The sequence below is a fragment of the Bombyx mori genome, chromosome 5 (assembly GCF_030269925.1).
Source record: "Bombyx mori chromosome 5, ASM3026992v2".
NCBI classification, from domain to species: domain Eukaryota; kingdom Metazoa; phylum Arthropoda; class Insecta; order Lepidoptera; family Bombycidae; genus Bombyx; species Bombyx mori.
The window spans coordinates 16,007,769-16,029,643 of record NC_085111.1 but is presented as its reverse complement, the minus strand read 5'-3'; the positions used below and the strand labels follow the sequence as shown (position 1 = coordinate 16,029,643).

At 35.5% G+C, this 21,875-nt stretch overlaps 1 long non-coding RNA gene across 1 annotated transcript; it reads right to left on the bottom strand.

The window, feature by feature from the left end:
* Positions 1–16,754: 16,754 nt before the first annotated feature.
* Positions 16,755–17,605, bottom strand: LOC134198990 (uncharacterized). Its single transcript, XR_009973300.1, has 2 exons — positions 17,359–17,605; positions 16,755–17,120 (listed from the first exon to the last, which is right to left on the bottom strand). It is a non-coding gene; the product is annotated as an uncharacterized LOC134198990 (long non-coding RNA).
* Positions 17,606–21,875: the final 4,270 nt, after the last annotated feature.

Genomic DNA, 21,875 nt, shown 5'->3' with positions numbered 1-21,875 from the left:
GGCCTAAAGGATAAGACGTCCGGTGCATTCGTATCGAGCGATGCACTGGTTTTCGAATCTCGCTGGCGGGTACCAATTTTTCTAATGAAATACGTACTCAACAAATGTTCACGATTGACTTCCACGGTGAAGGAATAACATCGTGCAATAAAAATTAAACCCGCAAAATTATAATTTGCGTAATTACTGGTGGTAGGACCTCTTGTGAGTCCGCACGGGTAGGTAACACCGCCCCGCCTATTTCTGCCATGAAGCAGTAATGCGTTTCGGTTTGAAGGGTGGGGCAGCCGTTGTGACTATATTGAGACCTTAGAACTATATCTCAAGGTGTGTGGCGCATTTACGTTGTAGATGTCTATGGGCTCCAGTAACCACTTAACACCAGGTGGGCTGTGAGCTCGTCCACACATCTAAGCAATAAAAAATAAATAAAAAATAATGGAACAGATGTTCATTTTTCACTATGTTGAACGTGGTTTTTGATATTTTTCTTCCAAAAATCTAACTTTTTTCATTGGAATTAATGCTTAGTTCCATATAAATATTTCAAAATTAATTACCTATTGTATCACTTATAAGCGTGTATTCTGCAAAATCTTAGTTTTTATGAGACATTGTTTTTTGTACCAATTATGACTCTCATATTTGATACACTCATACTCATCATCTGTAGAATATACGTGCCATTATTTAAACTTTTTTACGATTGAAGGATTACTGGTGGCCCGGAGGTCTTTCCAGTTTCACCAGGACAGGTGGGCGAGCAAAGGCTCAGCCAGAAGGGGTGGGATTTGCTAACAGCTGCCCGAGCGCCTCCGAAGGAGACCTAACAACTCAAGAGCAGCTGCTTCGCGAATGAATCTGCTACCGGATCCGAATCGCGACCCGCTGAGAAGATCCGGCGAGAATTATTTAAACTAGCTAGGCGATAAGCTTAATTTATTGTAAACAAAACAGTCTTTGTCCCTGACGTCAAGAATGTATTCTTAACTATAGTCGGATTTTTTATTAGACGAAGTCAACAGAGTTCAACAGACGTTTACCGTGTTGTCAGTTTTTGATGAAATAAAAATAGTGTTGTGACAAAGTGAACGATTGAAAAAACTCCTGAATTAATGAAATTGCCTCGATTGTCTAGTGAATAGTTGGTGTGCCGAATTGCCGATATCGGGTACGGGGTTCGAATTTTAGGCGTGCTTTCTACATACCAACGAGTTTTCGACGAAATATTATGTTCCTATAGTATCTACCTGTACTGAATACCGAGTGTTTTAAACATTAAGAAAAAAAATTGCGAGGAAGCTTGTAAGACTGTCTTATTTCCAATACATCATATAGTTGAAACTATAGATGTATAAAATATAACAATTAAAGGTAGGTAATGAAAATAAGAAAAACTGATTGTAGTTACATACTACTAGTAACATATATTGGAGCACTTTAATACAATTTTATTGTAAAATATAAATAATATTCTTTTATAGTTTGAAATTAATGATTAACTCTTCACACTCATTGTTCATTCATGTGATTGAACGAGAACTGAACGCATCACTATTACTTTAAATATAGCAACATTATTTCACAAAGTGACATTAGCTACTGTCAGCTGGCTTCGTCTAATTAAAAATCCGACTTTAATGAATGAAATATTAAACCCACTTATGTGACATTTGCAAAAGGGCTTTTTGTTCCAAAGATTATAAAAATAAGTGGAGTGTAAAAGAAAAATTGGATCATATGCCATTTGATTTTTATTTTATCATGTACATAAGATTGTATACAAACATAAAATATTACATACAGGAAGCGTTTTTTTTTATTAATTAGGAAATAAAAGTTAACTTTTACAAACCTAACTCATTATTTTGAATACAACACAAAGTGTAGTAAAGTTGTAAGAATTTAAGAAATAAGAAATTTATTTTATTGATAAAACTAGTTAGAATTCCAATTCCAATTAGATGTAGAGAAAATCATGTTTTTTTTTCACTATCTATTCGCTGGTAGCCTTGGGGTTAATTAGGTTTCAAAAATATATGCTCAAACCCACATGCGTGGAAAGTCTTGAAATGGGATCCAAAAGCAACCTGGAGCTATCATTTTAACAGTTGCGATAATAACATGTACTTTTAGTTTAGGAATATTATGTTCTTTTTTTATAATAAATAAAGTTAAATTTTAGACTTTTAAAAAAACTTAAAGGTGTTGTTAAGAGTCGTAGAGTAAAAACTAAGTAAAAAACTAATATACAATTCGAATGGTTCGAAGCTTCGTAAAGAGTTCTTTGAATCTGCCGCATGATATTGCAGTAAATCTACTCATATTTTTTTTATTTATTGCTTAGATGGGTGGACGAGCTCACAGCCCACCTGTTGTTAAGTGGTTACTGGAGCCCATAGACATGTACAATGGAAATGCACCACCAACCTTGAGATATAAGTTCTAAGGTCTCAGTATAGTTACAACGGCTACCCCACCCTTCAAACCGAAACGCATTACTGCTTCACGGCAGAAATAGGCGGGGTGGTGTTACCTACCCGTGCGGACTCACAAGAGGTCCTACCACCAGTGATTACGCAAATTATAATTTTGCAGGTTTGATTTTTATTACACGATGTTATTCCTTCACCGTTGTAGTCAATAGTGAACATTTGTTAAGTACGTATTTCATTAGAAAAATTGATACCCGCCTGCGGGATTCGAACACCGGTGCATCGCTACATACGAATGCACCGGACGTCTTATCTTTTAGGCCACGGCGACTTCTTGTTTATTAAAGACTTGACAGATGTTTTCCATATTTTGCGAAATGAGGCTTGGCGCACGCACTCGTTAAGTGGTGTTTCAGTCTTTCACCTGATCAGTCCAGCGCATGGGGATTCGTCCACGAGATCTCTTACCATTGACCCTACCCTGAACAGCAAGTTCCTCGATAGATTCTACTGGCCGTCGCGATACGTGTCCATAATATCGAAGAATCCTGGATTGCACTGTTGACGACAAGCTTTAAGAGATGTATAGTTCTTTTAGGATCGAGGCGTTACCAGATACACGTCACATATCGTGACGATTATGAAGTCGTGGGCTAAAGTTGCTTGGTGTACTCGTGTCGAGCGATACGACTAAACCTGTACTAAAATTAGGAAATAGGAAGGCGGCAAATTGAAATTTTTTTTACAAAAAAATTATATTTAATAGTTGTAAATATTAAAAATTTATAAAATGTCGTCGGAAAGTGACGGTGATGATGAGGGAAAAAGAAACGAGGCGAAAAAACGCAGATATCAAGGGGACGACGGACAATCAGATTCGGACTGCAGATATAAACCTTTTCTCAAACCTGGGTACCGTCGTAGTTATCCTGATAACTCTCTTAATGACGAGTTTCCTGTCTACATCGAAGGTATCAGTAGAGAAGATAAAATTGCTAACAAAAATCCTTTACTTTTATCAAAAAATTTTAAGTCGGTGAAGGGCATCAAAGAGAACAGGCGCATTAATGCTAATAAAATAATGCTTTTATTTAAACAGGCAGTGGCTGCCAATGATTTCATAAACCATAATTGCCTTAAAGAAAACAACATGAAAGCTTACATTCCGGCATCTTCAGTGGAGCGTGTGGGGAAGATAAGATTCATTCCTACAGAAACGAGTAACACTGAACTCTTTGACAAATTAATATCAGATTCAGAAATCATTGCTGTTAGACGTTTCACAAAAAAAGTAGGCGGAAATATAGTCCCAATGTCCATAATAAGTGTGACCTTTTCGAGTACTGTTCTTCCAGATTTTGTATATTTAGATAATTGGAGATATAAGGTATTCCAATATGTACCACCTTTGATGCAGTGTTTCAGATGCCTTAAATTTAGACATAGTGCCAAAGTGTGTCGGAATGAACAGGTCTGTTCTAAATGTTCAGGCAATCATTCATACAAAGATTGTTCAACTGAAATTCTGAAATGTTGTAATTGCCAAGGCGATCATTTAGCTATCTCAAGATTTTGTCCAGTGAAACAAGCCCTTTATGAAAAACATAAAAATGTTTATTTAGCAAAACAATATGCTACAGTTGTATCTAAAGAATTTCCACCTTTGCGAAGACTTCAGAACAGACCAGATCATTCAATACAAAAGAATCAAATTAAATCACAGGCCTTAATAGATAATCCTAATTCTGTTAAAAAACAACCTACTAAATTAAACTCAACTAATAATGTATCTTATGAAAATTTATTAAATGATAATCAGTTCCTAGAAATAATTGTTAAAACTATAGTAATGATAGCCAATTCAAATTCTGCAAAAACTATGACACACATTAAAGATATACTTAAACAAAATTTAACCCTCTACTTAATGGATCCACTTAAATTAATGCAATTTAACATTCAAAGCATAAACAATAAAAAATGGTTACTTGAAACTATACTTAAAGATAATTCCATAGATTTGTGTCTACTCAATGAAACTTGGCTTAAAAAATCTAGTCCTTCTGTTAATATAACCGGATACAATTACATTGGATAAAATGCACAAAACGAGCATGGCGGTGTAGGTATATTGATAAGAAATACTCTTCAATTCAAAACTATCAAAACAGCATTTTATCAGGATATTCAAAGTATCGCTATTGTAGTGTCGACAGTATCAGGACCAGTGTCCATTCTGTGTGTATATTGTCCACCTAAAAACAATAATAGTCGTAATTCGATTAGACTGAATAAATTAAAAAATATTATTAGTAAAATACCGAAGCCATGTATAGTTTCTGGCGATTTTAACGCCCACCATATTGCTTTTGGCTGTAGCACTACGAATACAAGAGGTAGAGAATTAATAGATATTTTTGATGAATTGGATTTATGCATCTTGAATACAGGATCAGCCACTACTATACAGAGACCAGGCTTCAATTCTTCAGCCATAGATGTTACTTGTGTCAGCCCAGTCCTCGCTCCACCATGTGAGTGGAAAGTCGGGGATGACCCTCATGGTAGCTACCATTATCCAACATTTATTGATCTGATTACCTCCCCTAAAAAGTATCAAATTAAGGATAGCTCACAAAAGTATTTATTCAAAAGAACAAATTGGGATGTATATATGGAAACATCTAAAGTAATGTTTGATAGCTTTTTAACAACTACTTGTCATGATCCTCTAAAAAGTTATAAAGAATTTTGTTTAATTTTAAACAATCTTAAAGTTAATTGTATTCCTGTTCATAAAAATAATATTCGTGTCTTAAATGCCCCTGCACCATGGTGGAGTGAGGACTGCGCTATATCTGTAAGGAAATCTAGAGAAGCTTTATTAAAATATAGAAACTGCATGTCCTTAGAAAACTATATTGAATACAAAAAAGCTGATGCACATAAAAAAATAATTATCAAACAGGCAAAATTGAATGGCTGGAAAAATCTCTGTCATTCATTTAATAGACACACTCCATTGACTAAAATTTGGAATGATATCAGAAAATTTAAAAGAATATATGTAAATGGAAATGTATATCGAAATGACGAATGGACAAAAGATTTTATTAATAAACTATCCCAGACTGACATACCCGAACTAGACAATATTCAGCTGTATTTTGACAACAATAATAACTCAAACAGTAATTTTTTATTGAAACCATTTATGTTTCATGAACTAGATATAGCTCTGTCATCAAGAAAATCCACAGCGCACAGTGGGTCGATACTATGATTTTAGTGACTTAGGGACCAACTTTGTTTTTTTACATTTTTCTTTATGTAGATATATAGAGCTCGTTAATCTCAATAATAATTGTTTTGGGCAAAAATTACAAAAACTTTATAGTTTGGTCAGAAAAATGTGTTTTGTGATTTTTTTGTATGGAGCGGGTCACATTAAATTAAATTCCTGCTAAGCACCGCGAGGTCCCGCTTTGAAACTTTATTTTCCTTACACCTTGTCTAGTCTACTATCATTTGATGCTATGAACATGTGCATAAAGTTGCAACTCTGCCAAATAAATGGATCGAAAAAAATGAATAAATACATAGAATAAAAATCTTTATATTTTTTTTCGTAAGTGCTTTTAAGTTAAATTTGATATGGATTAGTAAGTAAATGCACGTAATGATACCCATAATTACATAATACCTAACAACAATACATTTAGTAGGTCTCTAATTAAGCAATCTCTCTAAGTTTTATATATTTTGTTTCACCATTCGATCTTTGGGCCAGAAGACAAAAGAATATTGTGTAAAATATCCTTATTAGTCAACGTTCTGCTTATTTTTCTAGAATAACAACTCTCTGTATATTTCCGAAAATCTTTATTGAGAGCTTCCGCTGCCTCTTCCGAGAGCTTACCTATTCGAATGGCACCAAAGTTCTTCATTATTGTATATCACCCCCATGAGCCAACAATTTATGGATACTGGAAGGCATATAATACCAGGGATATAAATAAACATACAATTCTGCAGTATATCTACAAAATTCGGAAAAATTGGAAAGGTCCACGCGCTCTCCAGATGCAACAGTCTGAAGAATCACGTGAAACCTCTCTATTCAATCTTTACGTATTCCTGTTATGCGGGCTGTTCCTTCTGCATTCCTGAAAAATCTTCTGGCAGTATTGCCATCATTGGTTGTTCCTACTTCTTGCTTGACAACATCTATAAGTAAACCGCATTCCTTTTTAAACGCTTGCTGTATAGCGCTCTTTCTGATTGATATTTTTTCTTTGTCATCCCCCCTTGCAACCCCATTTCTTGAAGTCCAAACGATAAGACGCAAACAAAAAAGTGTCATATAAAAAATAATCTCACAGGAAACTACATACGATGAAAAAGTTGTGAAGTAATAAAATTATATTTACCGATATGAAGTAAGCACTCCATGCATCTTATCCAGGCATGTAAAGATGGCATTCCATACTGGAATATTTCTTCATTATTTTCTCTTTGACAAGCAAGTGACTCCAAAAAACTCTGACGGTTTTGCTTTGCAAATATCACAGACAGCAGAAAATGTTTCTGACAAATATGAGGTTATAGCCGTCTGGTGTAGTGGTAAGTGACATGGTCACTACACAAGGGGGTCGCGGGTTCGAATCCCGCCAAGGGAAGATATTTGTATGATAAATATAAATGTCTGTCCAGGGTTATGGGTGTATATTAAATATATGTATGTGTATAATAAAAATGTTATATTTATTTCCGTTATTTGGTACTTGTAACACAAGTTCTTTACGAACTTAGCACGGGACCAGTTAACGTGGCGTGATTGTTAGTAAATATTTATTTATTTATTTATTTTGCCATCTATCATCGTCATGTGCAATTGATGATTCACTTCAACTTGTTTGATTTTTGATTTGTCTTTCTATTTCTTCTGTTATGCTAGCTTTTATAATTGCCACTGTTGACTGCGTTTCTTTTGTAAATTTAAACATTATTGGACGGCAATAAAAAGTTGATTAGGATAGATCGTTTTCCCAAACAACTGTTCCATCAAATTTCTGAAGCCTTATAGGAACTAGACTGACCATGAAAATAGATGAATCATCAAACTTTGTTTCAGTTTTCTGTTTATAATTACTTTGACCTGGGGCTCTATCAAAGTCTATTTGCTTATAAGCAGTAGCTCTCTTGCTGAGTCCAAATCCGAAGTAATCACATATAAAAGCCTATATAGCGCCAAGTTTAGTAATGCTTGCATTTTAATAGCAGCTCCTTCTTCAGTAATAATTACCTCGTCTTTACCTGGATAACATTTGCTCTTTTGTTGCTTAATTTTATATTAAGAAGGGTATAAATCAGACCCATTTTCACTTGCTGCTTCTCTTAGGTTTTTATACTGCCACTTACTTAATTTAAGTGAAACTAATAGTGCCTTATCGGGAGAATATGTACTACTTTTCACTTTACTTGTACTTAAGCACTCCTTAACTTTTTCTAGATCTTCGGGGTGATTTGACAAGTGGTTCATTATTTCTCCTACATTTTAATTTCCAGTGTTTCTCAAACTAGCAATTGTAGTAGCTTTCATTTCATCCGGGGATAACGAAAGCGATTGGTAAATTTGTTCAATGCGTCTTCGTTTTTGCCTGGATCCCAATTCTTCAAAAGGTTTTCGAGGTGTAAAAGTAGATGTCGTGGCTTCGGTAGTACATTTGAGGGTAGTACATTTTCAACATCTTCATTATTAGAAATCTCGAGCCTTTCCTGTGCAGTGTTGATAGCTTCAGGTATCATTCCTACGGGCCAGTTTATTGCACCTTCTAACCAATCACATTTTTTTCTTATAAACTGTGCTAACATGCGACTACTTTGTTTTCATATTGCACTTATATTTGAATAAAAGTGCGTACAGAATTTTTGGAGCTCAATACTTTTCTCTTCGGTCACGTTTATTTGATTTTGTAGGAATTGAAAGAGTTTTTTATTATTAGACAGCGACTGTAGTTGCTCTTTTAAAATCATAAATAATTCTAAATTGTTAACAAAATTATTCATTATAAAGGAAAAAGGAAGATCACAACGACAATCACGAGATGTTAGTAGTAGTACGAATAAACGAACACTAGTTAGTATATAATAAACATGGTCACTTTATACTTCCACAGACAAACAAATGTTTACTATATTTTCTACTACCCAGTAATGGCTGCTTAACTAGTTATCCTCATTAAATAATGTTAACTATCCTAATAATTAGAGAGATTGCTTAATTAGAGACCTACTAAATGTATTGCTGTTAGGTATTATGTAATTATGGGTATCATTACGTGCTTTTACTTACTAATCCATATCAAATTTAACTTAAAAGCACTTACGAAAAAAAATATAAAGGTTTTTATTCTATGTATTTATTCATTTTTTTCGATCCATTTATTTGGCAGAGTTGCAACTTTATGCACATGTTCATAGCATCAAATGATAGTAGACTAGACAAGGTGTAAGGAAAATAAAGTTTCAAAGCGGGACCTCGCGGTGCTTAGCAGGAATTTAATTTAATGTGACCCGCTCCATACAAAAAAATCACAAAACACATTTTTCTGACCAAACTATAAAGTTTTTGTAATTTTTGCCCAAAACAATTATTATTTAGATTAACGAGCTCTATCTATCTACATAAAGAAAAATGTAAAAAAACAAAGTTGGTGCCTAAGTCACTAAAATCATAGTATCGACCCACTGTGCAGCGCCTGGTTTAGATGACATCCCATATATCATGTTACAGAAATTGCATATTTCAGTGGAAAACAAATTACTTGATATTCTCAATTCTCTCTGGCTTAGTCAACAAATACCTGAATCATGGAAAACTGTTTTTTTTTTTTTTTATTGCTTAGATGGGTGGACGAGCTCACAGCCCACCTGGTGTTAAGTGGTTACTGGAGCCCATAGACATCCACAACGTAAATGCGCCACCCACCTTGAGATACAAGTTCTAAGGTCTCAAGTATAGTAACGACGGCTGCCCCACCCTTCAAACCGAAACGCATTACTGCTTCACGGCAGAAATAGGCAGGGTGGTGGTACCCACCCGCGTGGACTCACAAGAGGTCCTACCACCAGTAATTACGCAAATTATAATTTTGCGGGTTTCATTTTTATTACACGATGTTATTCCTTCACCGTGGAAGTCAATCGTGAACATTTGTTGAGTACGTATTTCATTTGAAAAATTGGTACCCGCCTGCGGGATTCGAATACCGGTGCATCGCTTCAACACGAATGCACCGGACGTCTTATCCGTTAGGCCACGACGACTACAAAAGTAGTCGTACCTATTTTGAAACCTGATAAACCACCAGATGTTTATAAGTCTTATAGACCAATTTCTCTAACATCATGCATTGGTAAATTACTAGAACACATGATCAAACTAAGATTAGATTTTTTTGTAGAGACAAATAAACTATTACCCCCTTGTCAGTTTGGTTTCCGTAAAGGTAGGAGTACAGCTGAAAGTTTGATAACATTCCTTAATGATATGAAGAGTTGCCAGCTATCTAAATCCACTGCAGTGTGTGTCTTTTTGGATGTCCAAGGAGCCTACGACAATGTTGATCTTATACCGCTGATTAAAATTTTACATGATCTTGGTTTACCTGGAAAGTTGTTAAAATGGATTTTTAATTTTTCATCTGATCGAACTCTATATGTCAAATATAACAATCAATTACATGGACCAAAAAAAACATGGAAAGGCCTAATGCAAGGAGCTTGCATGTCACCACTATTATTTAATTTATATACTTCACAAATTATTAATTTTATTCCTCATAATACTTCAATTCTACAGTTTGCTGATGATGTCCTGATATATAGTATAAACAGAAATATAAAATCAGCTGAAACAAATATAAACTTAGCACTACAACAATTAAATCTATTTTATTCCTTAAATTTAAAACTTAAAATTAACAGTGAAAAGAGTTCAGTTATGGTTTTAGGGAATGACATCATATCAGTTAAAGTTCTTTATAATAATAAACAGATACCTCTAGTGAATGAGAAAAAATTTTTAGGGGTTATGTTTGATAATAAATTAGCATTTAAAAGCCACATAGATTATATATGTCACAATGCCATGAAAGGTATTAATATTATGAGATCTTTGGCAGATACATTCTGGGGATCTAACCCTAATATTTTATCAACAATCTATAAGAGCTTAATACGTAGCCATTTTGACTACAGTGGCATAGTTTATATGAATGCTAGACCATCCTTTCTTAAAAAAATAGACGTAATTCAAAACATGGCATTACACATAATAAGTGGTGCCATGCGCACTACTCCCATTATTTCAATGGAAGTAGAGACTTGTATTGAGCCCCTACCTATTAGAAGAATACTATTTGCTGAAAAATTCTCTACAAAGTTACTAGCATGCAATAGCCCTATTATCTTAAATAAACTGCCTGACACTCTGTCTATTTCTCAGCAATCCAATGTACTTATAACTGTAAATAATGTGGTTACAGGACAATTTCCAGAACTGTTAGGTGTTTTTAATTTAGTTTTTAAGAAAACAAAGAATATTTACAAAAATTATCTATGGCCTTTATATGTGGTTTCATATGATTCTTTATTTGCTAAAATGGAAATAAATGTTAGCCATGTTGGCAGTAAATTTGAATTTTATGAGTTTCTATCTAAAAAAGATGATTTTTAAGTGTTTGTTGAAGGATTATCAGGGTGGCGGTGATAACTGAGACACGAAGATAATAAGTTCTCTTTAATGCACGTTGCGACGGGTAGAGTACAAAAAGGGGTTGAAATATGCTAACCGCCGGTATTTATACAATCCGTCTTGACCTACTTTAATACAAACTTAATAGGTAATATTAAATATTGTTTATCTTAATTATTCTGTTGATTATTTACGTACCATTATTACTTATTACTTAATAATATCAAATTATATAATTTTATAACATTAAAGGTTTATTATGCCGCGGCGCCGAAAGCTGGCAAGCGGAAGGCGCCATAAAATATAAGTATAAAGAAATATGAATCAACTATTTACTTGATTACAAAATTACTATTTATAAAACAAAAATAAGTTCTATATATTACCTAATCATTAGGATGTACCTGAACTAGTTTGTAAACAATGGCTCACATATTAAGTATGTGAGGCCGGAAGTGTTACTTGATAACAAAAATATAATTGTACAACTTAAATAAAAAAAAGGGCTTATTGCGCCGGTATGAATCAATTATTCACTTGATTATAAAATCACTAATTATATTCATCATCATCATCATCATCATTTCAGCCTGTCTTCTGTCCACTGCTGAACATAGGCCTCTCCAACTGATGTCCAGTGCGGCCGGTCCGTTGCCACCTGCATCCAACGTGACCCAGCAATTTTCACCAGGTCGTCGGTCCATCTGGTAGGTGGCCGTCCCACACTGCGTTTGCCAGTACGTGGTCTCCACTCGAGGATCTTTCTGCCCCATCGGCCGTCCGATCTTCGCGCTATGTGGCCAGCCCACTGCCACTTCAGCTTGCTAATCCTACGGGCTATGTCAGCAACTTTGGTTCTTCTACGGATCTCCTCATTTCTGATTCGATCTCGTAGAGAAATACCAAGCATAGCCCTCTCCATAGCTCGCTGCGCGACACTAAGCTTCCTGAAAAGATCCCTTGTGAAGCACCACGTCTCGGAACCGTAAGTCATCACTGGCAACACACATTGGTTGTACACCTTTGTCTTTAGGCACTGAGGGATTTTGGACGAGAACACATTTCTTAATTTACCGAACGCTGCCCAGCCGAGTTGGATCCGCCTACTGACCTCTCTCTCAAAGTTGGACTTACCTAATCGGACTACCTGTCCCAGGTATATATAGTCGTCTACAACTTCAAGAGTAGAGTTCCCAACGGTAACTGCGGTGGGCTTAATATGGACATTGAACATGATTTTCGTTTTATCCATATTCATTTTAAGGCCCACTCGTTGAGAGACTCTATTGAGGTCTCTGAGCATCTATCCCAAATCTTCCAGCGACTCAGCTATGACTACTATATCGTCAGCAAATCGAAGGTGTGTGATGTATTCGCCGTTTATATTGATGCCAAATCCTTGCCATTCCAGAAGCTTGAAGGAATCCTCTAAGGCAGCGGTAAACAGTTTCGGGGATATGACATCTCCCTGTCTAACTCCTCTTTTAAGCGTGATTTCCTTCGTGCAATGCTCCTGTACTCGGACTGACATTGTGGCGTTATTATACAAGTACTTCAACACCTCGACATACCGATAGTCAATACGGCATCGCTGGAGAGATCTAAGGACCGCCCAAGTTTCGACAGAATCAAAGGCCTTTTCATAGTCCACAAACGCCAGGCATAGGGGCCGATTATACTCTTCGGTCTTTTGTATAATCTGCCGCAGCGTATGTATGTGGTCTATGGTGCTAAAGCCTTTTCGGAAACCGGCTTGTTCGATAGGCTGAAAGTCATCGAGCCTGCGTTCGAGACGGTTCGTGATGACTCTCGAAAACAGCTTATAGACATGGCTCAGCAGTGTTATGGGCCTGTAGTTCTTCAATAAGGATTTGTCGCCTTTTTTGAAAAACAAAACCACAACACCCCTGTTCCATGCCTCCGGCGTTTTCCCTTTGAGCAAGGAGGAATTAAATAGCTTCTGAAGGACTTTCAGTACCGGCGTCCCGCCCGCTTTCAAAAGCTCTGTGGTGATTCCATCCTCGCTCGGCGCCTTGTTGTTCTTGAGCTGTTTGAGGGCCATCCTAATCTCGTACAGGCTGATGTCCGGGATATCCTCGGTATAGTGTCGGGTTAACTTGGCTCTAGGGTCTGTAACCGAGCTTGCAGGCTCATTGGATATCGAGGTGTATAACTGCCCATAAAATCTTTCTATCTCCCGTAGCACCTCGGCCTTATTCGACGTTACACGTCCATCTTCGGTTTTCAGATTTGTCAAGTGGCTCTGCCCAATAGACACGTCTCTTGCAAAGACTCTGGAGCCTTGGTTCCGCTCAATAGTTTCCTTAATACGTTGTGTATTAAAGGAGCGTAGGTCGTGTCGCATGGACTTCGTGATTTGTCTATTGAGCTGCCTATATGACTCAGCTTCCTCAGAAGTTTGGAGTGTCATAGAACGTCGGCTAGCCATGAGGTTCCGGGTGTAGTCAGATAATTTTTGAGGTCTATTTTTGCGGTGGGCTTTAAAATACTTAGACCCTACCGTATGGACAGTTTCCACCAGCCTGCTGTAGATATCATCCACTGATAACTTGCTGTCTAGTCCTTCGAAGCGATTAGATAATTCGAGTTGAAAACTCTCGGGGTTTTGAATATGTGCATTTGGTGGTCGGAGCGTGGACTTCATCAGACGCGATCTTTCCAATCTGACATTAATACTCAATATGGCCCTTACAATTCGGTGATCGCTTCCGGTTTTTACTCTATGGATCACAGAGACATCATTGAATATCTGTCTACTGGTGCTCATGATGAAATCGATCTCATTTTTGGTTACACCGTCGGGACTCATCCAGGTCCATTTCCTGTGAGGCGGCTTCTGGAAGAAAGAATTCATCATATAGAGTCCTTCTTTCTCCAGAAAGTCGGCCAACCTCTGTCCTCTGGAGTTCCGCTGCCCATATCCAAACTGACCCACTTTCAACTCATCATTGCTTCTACAACCCAGCTTTGCATTAAAGTCTCCCATAACAACAGTAAAATGTGTTTTGGAGCTATGTATGGCCCTACTGACGTCCTCATACAAAGCTTCTACCTCATCGTCTGGGTGTGTCTGAGTGGGAGCGTAAACCTGTATGACCTTCAATGAATATCGTTTCGATATTCTGAGTATCAGGCACGCTACCCTATTCGAGACGCTCCCGACGGACACAATGTTGTTCACGAGAGACTTGTGGACGATAAAACCAACACCACCTTGGGACTTCTGCTCTCCCTCTCGGTAAAAGAACAAGTGGCCGGACTGCAAGGTTATCGTATCCTCTCCCTGTCTTCGGATTTCTGATAAACCAATGACGTCCCAGCGCAACTTGTCCATCTCTTCTTCCAACTCGACAAGCTTCTCGTCCAGCCTCAGAGTGCGCACGTTGTGTGTTACCAGGGCCAGTGGTCGTCGTTTTTGGGGGTGGTAGCCGTGTCTCTGCCGGGGATTCTTAGCACCCCCTACCCCGCCGTTACCGTGACCGCTACCGTAGACAGGAATAGCGGGGCCGCCGGGGGCTAGGGGCCTGGTTTCTCTGTTACTTATTCATGGAGGTATTTAGCCTACTGTACCACGCTGGCTAGACGGGTTGGTACAGGGTTTAATTTCGAGTTTTCCTTCTCTTGCACTGATGTCTTGTGCATATTCCCATAGTCGGTTCTTACGACTCCCTAGGATAGTATAGGGGTGGTGACACATTGTATTCTTACTCCGTCACCACACGGAAAGTTATTATATTATAAAACTAATTATATTATAAAACAATAATTAAATAATGGTTCACATATTATGTGAGGCCGGAAGTGTTACTCAATAACATGTTGTATACTGATGGATCCAAAAGTGGTAATAATACTAAGTCAGCTTATTATGACCCCCAAAAGAAATTAACTAAATGTTTTAAATTAGATAATCATTGTACTATTTTTACAGCAGAGACATATGCTATTTATCAATGTTTATTGTACGTATGTGATATGGAAAAGGAGAAAAAGTATGTACTTATTATTTCAGATTCCATGATTCTCCTCCAGATTCTTCTCTCTTTAGATAATTATAAGTTAAGTTATAAGCTCAATTATCTAATATATTTAATAAGAAAAATTATATTTGATAGTGGTAAAACTGTAACATTTAAATGGGTTCCATCTCATAGCGGTATTTGTGGGAATGAGACAGTAGATAGGGCGGCAAATGCCGAACATGACGAGGACCACTCGCAAGTATTGAAGGTCCCATTCACGGACTATGTAACTTTACTTAAAGTAGAGAAAAGACAGCTATGGGAGAGTTACTGGCAATTATGTTCAGAGAATAAAGGCAAATGGTATAAGGAAATTCAAAAGAAGATCCCATGCAAGCCATGGTATTGCAATATCAAATTATTTAAGGAAAGAAAATTCATAACAATCATAAACAGAATGAGATTTGGTCATTGCCTGACTCCTGCCCATTTGCACCGAATGAAAATAACAAATAGCAGCCACTGCCAATTCTGTAATGATGAAAATGCAGACCTGACGCACATAATATTGAAATGCTCCAACTTTTCCACACAAAGACTGACCCTAGTAATAGAAATAACAGAAAAACTGGAAGAAAAATTTGAATTAACGAAAACAAGAACAGCCCTTGAAGATGATGACATACGAATGACACTCTCAGTGTCAGACACTTATGTGTCAGTGTCAGAGGACTTAACCCGCCGCGTTCAAGAACTTTTGAGCAATGAAAGACTTTTCCCGAGCTTATATAAATTTATTACAGCGACTGTAGGAAAAATTTGACCTGAAAAAATACCATGAAAACCTGAGAAAAAACCGGGAATTTAATAATTTTGCATACTGTATGACATTTCGTAAATATTAACTTTATTATTGTATTATAATATGTAGACGGCCAATGGACTTGTATCCGGCTAATTTTATAAATAAATAAAATATAAAAACCAGCGGCAACACTGGTCTCAACCAAAGGTGAATGAAGTTAGCCCCTCAAAAAAATTTTTTGTTTAATTAACTATTTGTATTAGTTGAATAAATGTATTATGTATGCAAAATATGTGTACTGCGCATGCGTCAACTATAATGCCTAAACTTTCTACGCGGTTTTATTCGTGAAAAAAAAAACAAATATAAATCCTGAAGGAGCAATTAATTGGTATACAGTTTAATTAAAAAAATTAAAAAATAAATAAATGAAATAATGTGCATTGGCGTAAAGTTAGATCAAATACATTTTTTCCATCCTCCTACCTATCGTTATGAAGGTATAAAAAAGATAGGTTATGAGTTCACATAGGTAATATAAACAAATAAGTAAATATGTTCATTATTTATCTTTCAAAATTTATTTATTTACTGAATTATTTAAGAATGATAGGCATATAAATTATCCTGTTTAATTATCCTAACCAAAAAATATGTTTATGCTTAAAGTCACGTGTTTATGTTATTCGAAAATATTAAGCTCCAAGCAGCATTTAGCTCCAACTAAATTCATTAAGAACCAATTTTTCAATCGATGATTAAAACAACATTAATACTGAGAATGAATATTTATTTATAAAATACACTTAAATGTTTTGACCACAAAATTCGCACGATAATTTAAATTAATATTCATTAATATTAATTTCAATAAATGAAGTGCACAAGTCTTTGATGGAGTGGAGATATAGAGAGATAACTCTCAACAGCTGATCCTTCTGCATTTGACTGATCACTGTCAAATTTGTCCTCAGGAACAACAGTTTTCTTTTTGCTGGTTCTGATTGTTTACTTGTACTTGCTTCAGATATATTAAGGGGTGATGTGGCAATACACACTTGCCTTGCCTTTGTGTTCCTGCGCTGGAGCTACTTGGATAGCTTTGTCATTACTACACCTATTTTCAAGTGGCTGGACATCTGGAAATATGAAATAATGTTATCAATTTCTAGGTACCCAACAAACTTATAGTTTGTAAATATATAGGATTATATGTGTACTCTAGTAGTAGTAGTAGTAGTAGTATGTAGCTTCCTAGTCATCATCATCAGCCCATATAAATCTCCCCTTGCTGGACACTGGCCTCCACTATCATTGAGAGGATTTTTAGGCCTTAGTCCACCACGCTGGCCTAGTGCTGGTTGGTGGATTACACACCTAAGAAAATCCTAATAACATTTAGGTGTCCAGGTTTCATCACAATGTTTTCCTTCTCTGTTAAAGTAAGTAAGTGATATTACACTGTGATAAATTTTCATTATCGCAAACTTCCTAGAACCTTATGTAATAGGAACTGAGGTCCACTTGCCCATTCTGGCTACTTCCACTAACTAACAAACTATTCTCCTTTTTTCTGATATTGTTATTTGATTATGAGATCTGTGAGTGTAACTAATTATTGACAGTTACACCTACCTTGACTACAAGATGGCAAAGGTATATGACACATATCATTTTTAGTCCTCTCTTCAATTTTCGATAATAGTGAGTATTAGTGAGTCTTTGTCGTTTCACAAATGCAGGCCGAGGTTCACTTTGAGTGAATTTTCGTTTTTTATCTGCCCGACAATCAAATGTGGATGGTAAACAGTTTGGTTTGCACATTATTTCATTTATTTATTTTTTAATTTTTTTAATTAAACTGTATACCAATTAATTGATCCTTCAGGATTTATAATTGTTTTTTTTTTGACGATTAAAACCGCGTAGAAAGTTTAGGCATTATAGATGACGCATGCGCAGTACACATATTTTGCATACATTTATTCAACTAATACAAATAGTTAATTAAACAAAAAATGAGTAATTTCGAAAGAGAACAAACGTGTTTTATATAAGAACAATCGAAAATGAATATTTACGAATCATTAAAGATGAAAAAATATAAAAAATTGCAAGAAGGGGGCTAACTTGTAGGTATATTTTTAAATATTATTTTTAAATAAATAAATGCAGAACAAACAATTATTAACAGTGAACAATCATGAACAAATGATGAACAAACGAATTAATAGAAAATAAGTAGAAAATATGAAAAAAAAATTTTTTGAGGGGCTAACTTCAGTCACCTCTCAACCAAATATATTAAGTGTATAATCTATGTTATTCAATGCTTCTCGCTTAATTGTGGACTTTTGGCGGGAACTCCAAAAAGAGCGCGCGTACAATTTGAAAACTTTTTCATTTATATTTCAAATTTGTTATTTTTTCATAAAAATACTGTGTAAATAGTTGAATTTATTAGTGGTGACCCTTAGAAATGGAGGGTAACGAGGGGGGCGGGGATAACCCGCCCACCTCAAATAAACGTCCTCGCGTTGAGGATCGTGGTGGTGACCCCAAGGTGGACTTTGGCGTTGGCGGAGGCGGTGAGCGTAATGACTCTTACTTGCCTTTTTTTAAACCAAACTATAAAAGACTTTATCCGGAGAACTCTGCTAATACTGAGTTTAAAGTATTTGTCGAAGCAACTAATAAGGACAGACTGGGCAACAAGAGCCCTATTTACTTAAACCACGTTTTTGCAACGGAAATTAAAGGTGTGACGGCAATTCAAAGAGTGAATGCCAATAAAATAGCAGTTATTTTTAAACAATATAACACAGCAAATAACTTTATTAAGAATTCGTCTTTCTTAGAAAAATATGACATGAGAGCTTTCATTCCTGCTGCGCAGATTGAAAAGACTGGAATAATAAGATTCGTTCCAGCTAACATTTCTAATAAAGAGTTGTACAGTAGGCTATCGTCAATATATGAAATTATTGCTATCAGAAGATTTACAAAGAAAGTAGGACATGAGCATGTTCCTTTACAAACTGTAAGCATTACTTTCTTATCTAATATTCTACCAGACAATGTTCAATACGACTTATTCTCTTATAGAGTTTTTGAATATATACCACCATTGCAACAATGTTTCAAATGTTTCAAGTTTAACCACTCAGCTAAAATATGTAACAGTAAACAAAAATGTTCTATTTGTGGAGGTGAGCACTTATACAAGGAATGTGACAAGCCCACTGAAATTTGTTGTACAAATTGCAGCGGACCTCATCTTGCCATTTCAAAAGTATGTCCAATTAAAATAAAGAAAATTATGGAAAAAAAATCCAAAATTACTTATGCAAGTGCTACCTCAACCAAGCAAGTAAATAACAATGACTTTCCTCCACTTCCAACATCAAAAACACCTGTATATAATACTGTAAATAAATCTGTATATAACTCTGTAAATAAGCCTCTATATAATTCTGTAAATAAGCCTGTAAATACACATGTAGATAATGTAAATAAACAACAAGATTTATTGCCTTTAGAAAATATTAAAAATCAAATTGTCTCCAACAATGATGTACTTATGGCCCTTGTACAGACATTGGTGGAGCTAGGCAATAAGGGTGATAATTCACCTACTACAGTGAAAACAATTAAGGATATCTTAATTAAAAATCTAAAATAATGGATCTAGGTCCTTCACAGTCTAAGATACGTATTGCTCAGTATAATATTCAAAGTGCCAATAGTAAAAAACCCTTGCTCATTCAATTCTTGAAACAACAAAACATTGATATATGTCTACTTAATGAAACCTGGTTCAAAGATAACAAATTTAAAATACCAGGTTACAATATTTATAACAGAAATTCAAACAATAGTCATAATGGTGTGGCAATATTAATTAAACCATACCTCAAATACAATATTATTAACACTACATTCTATGAGGACATTCAAACTGCTGCCCTGTCTTTATCAACAGTAAGTGGTAGTTTGTCTGTTCTTTGTGTTTATTGTCCACCTACTAGTCGTCATATCAGACTAAATAGATTACAGAGTATAATTTATAATCTTCCAAAACCAATATTTGTAAGTGGTGACTTTAATGCTCATCATATAGCTTTTGGTTGTTTATCTAGTAAGAGTCGAGGTCACAGCTTATTTAATATTATTGACGACTTAGATTTATGCATTCTGAATGATGGTAGATTTACAACTGTCAACTATCCTAGACGAAATCCTTCTGCTATTGATGTTAGCTTCGTCAGTGCTAGTCTTGCATCTATGTGTGAGTGGTCTGTCCATCACGATGCCATGGGAAGTTATCATTACCCTACAATAACAGAAATTTCCTTAACTATTGATAAATATCACATTGGTTCGCCAGTAGACAGATTTTTATATAATAAGGCAGATTGGACTAAATACAACACTCTTTCCAGAACAGTTTTCAATAATTTTATCCTAAATTCAAATGACCCTATATTAACTTATAGTGCTTTCTGTTCTTGTTTGGATACATTAAAAACTATGACAATTCCTAAACTTACAAAATCAAATAGTTTCAAAAGCCGTTTGCCAACACCCTGGTGGAATGATATTTGTGAACAAAGTGTCATTGCATCTTATAATGCTCTCAAATTATATAGAAATGTGCCATCCATAGAGAATTATATTAACTATAAAAGAAAGGATGCACAGAAAAAAAGAACAATAGCAGAGCAGAAAAAAATTGGTTGGAATAATCTAACTAATACTTTCAGTAGAACAACACCCATTAGTAAGATTTGGAATTTACTTAAAATGTTTAAAGGTGTTAAAACTGGCAATAGGTCATATAGAGATGAATTCATTCCCTCATTTTTGGATAACTTAACAGACAATAGTAATTTAATTCAGACCAGTAACTTGAATATTTATTTTAATTTAAACAATGACAATCATAATTCAAAATTTTTGGTTGAACCCTTTACATGGTCAGAATTTACCTTAAGTTTACAATCTAGACGCAATACAACACCAGGTATGGATGACTACCCTTACCTATTGATTAAAAATCTGGATGAATCAGCTCAAAAATTATTTCTAGATATCCTCAATTTACTTTGGCTTAACAACTATATTCCACAGGCATGGAAAACACAGTGTGTTATTCCGATACTCAAACCAGACAAGGCACCAGAACTTGCTAGCTCATATAGACCAATTTCTTTATCTTCATGTCTTGGCAAAATTTTTGAAACAATGTTAAAAGTCCGTCTTGACTGGTATGTTGAAGCTAATCACATCATTCCTGATGTTCAATATGGCTTTAGGCGAGGGCGAAGCTGTGCTGATAGTTTTATCTCTTTAATATCTGATCTGAAACATGGGAAGGAAAAAAATTTACATACTGTTTGTATATTCCTTGATGTTCAAGGTGCCTTTGACAGTATAGATCCTGGTATACTTGTGAAAGTTATGTCAGGGCTAGGAATACCCGGACAACTCTGCAAATGGATATATAACTTCTTGAATGAAAGGACAGTGTATGTAAAATACAATAATATGCTATATGGTCCAAAATCTGCCTCGAAAGGCACAATGCAAGGTGCTACTTTATCTCCGTTATTGTATAATATATACACAAGTGAAATCTGCAACTTTATAGATAATGTAAATAATAATGTAAATATTCTACAATTTGCTGATGACATCGTTTTGTATAGCAGTGACTATAATTTACAAGTAGCAATAGACAGTATTAATGTAGCTTTATCCCAACTGTTCTATTATTACAATGACATTCTACATTTAAAAATTAATCCATCCAAGAGCAACGTAATGATATTCAGCAAGGATACACCAATCTATAATGTCATTTATAATGGTGAAATTATAAACAAGGTTACCAG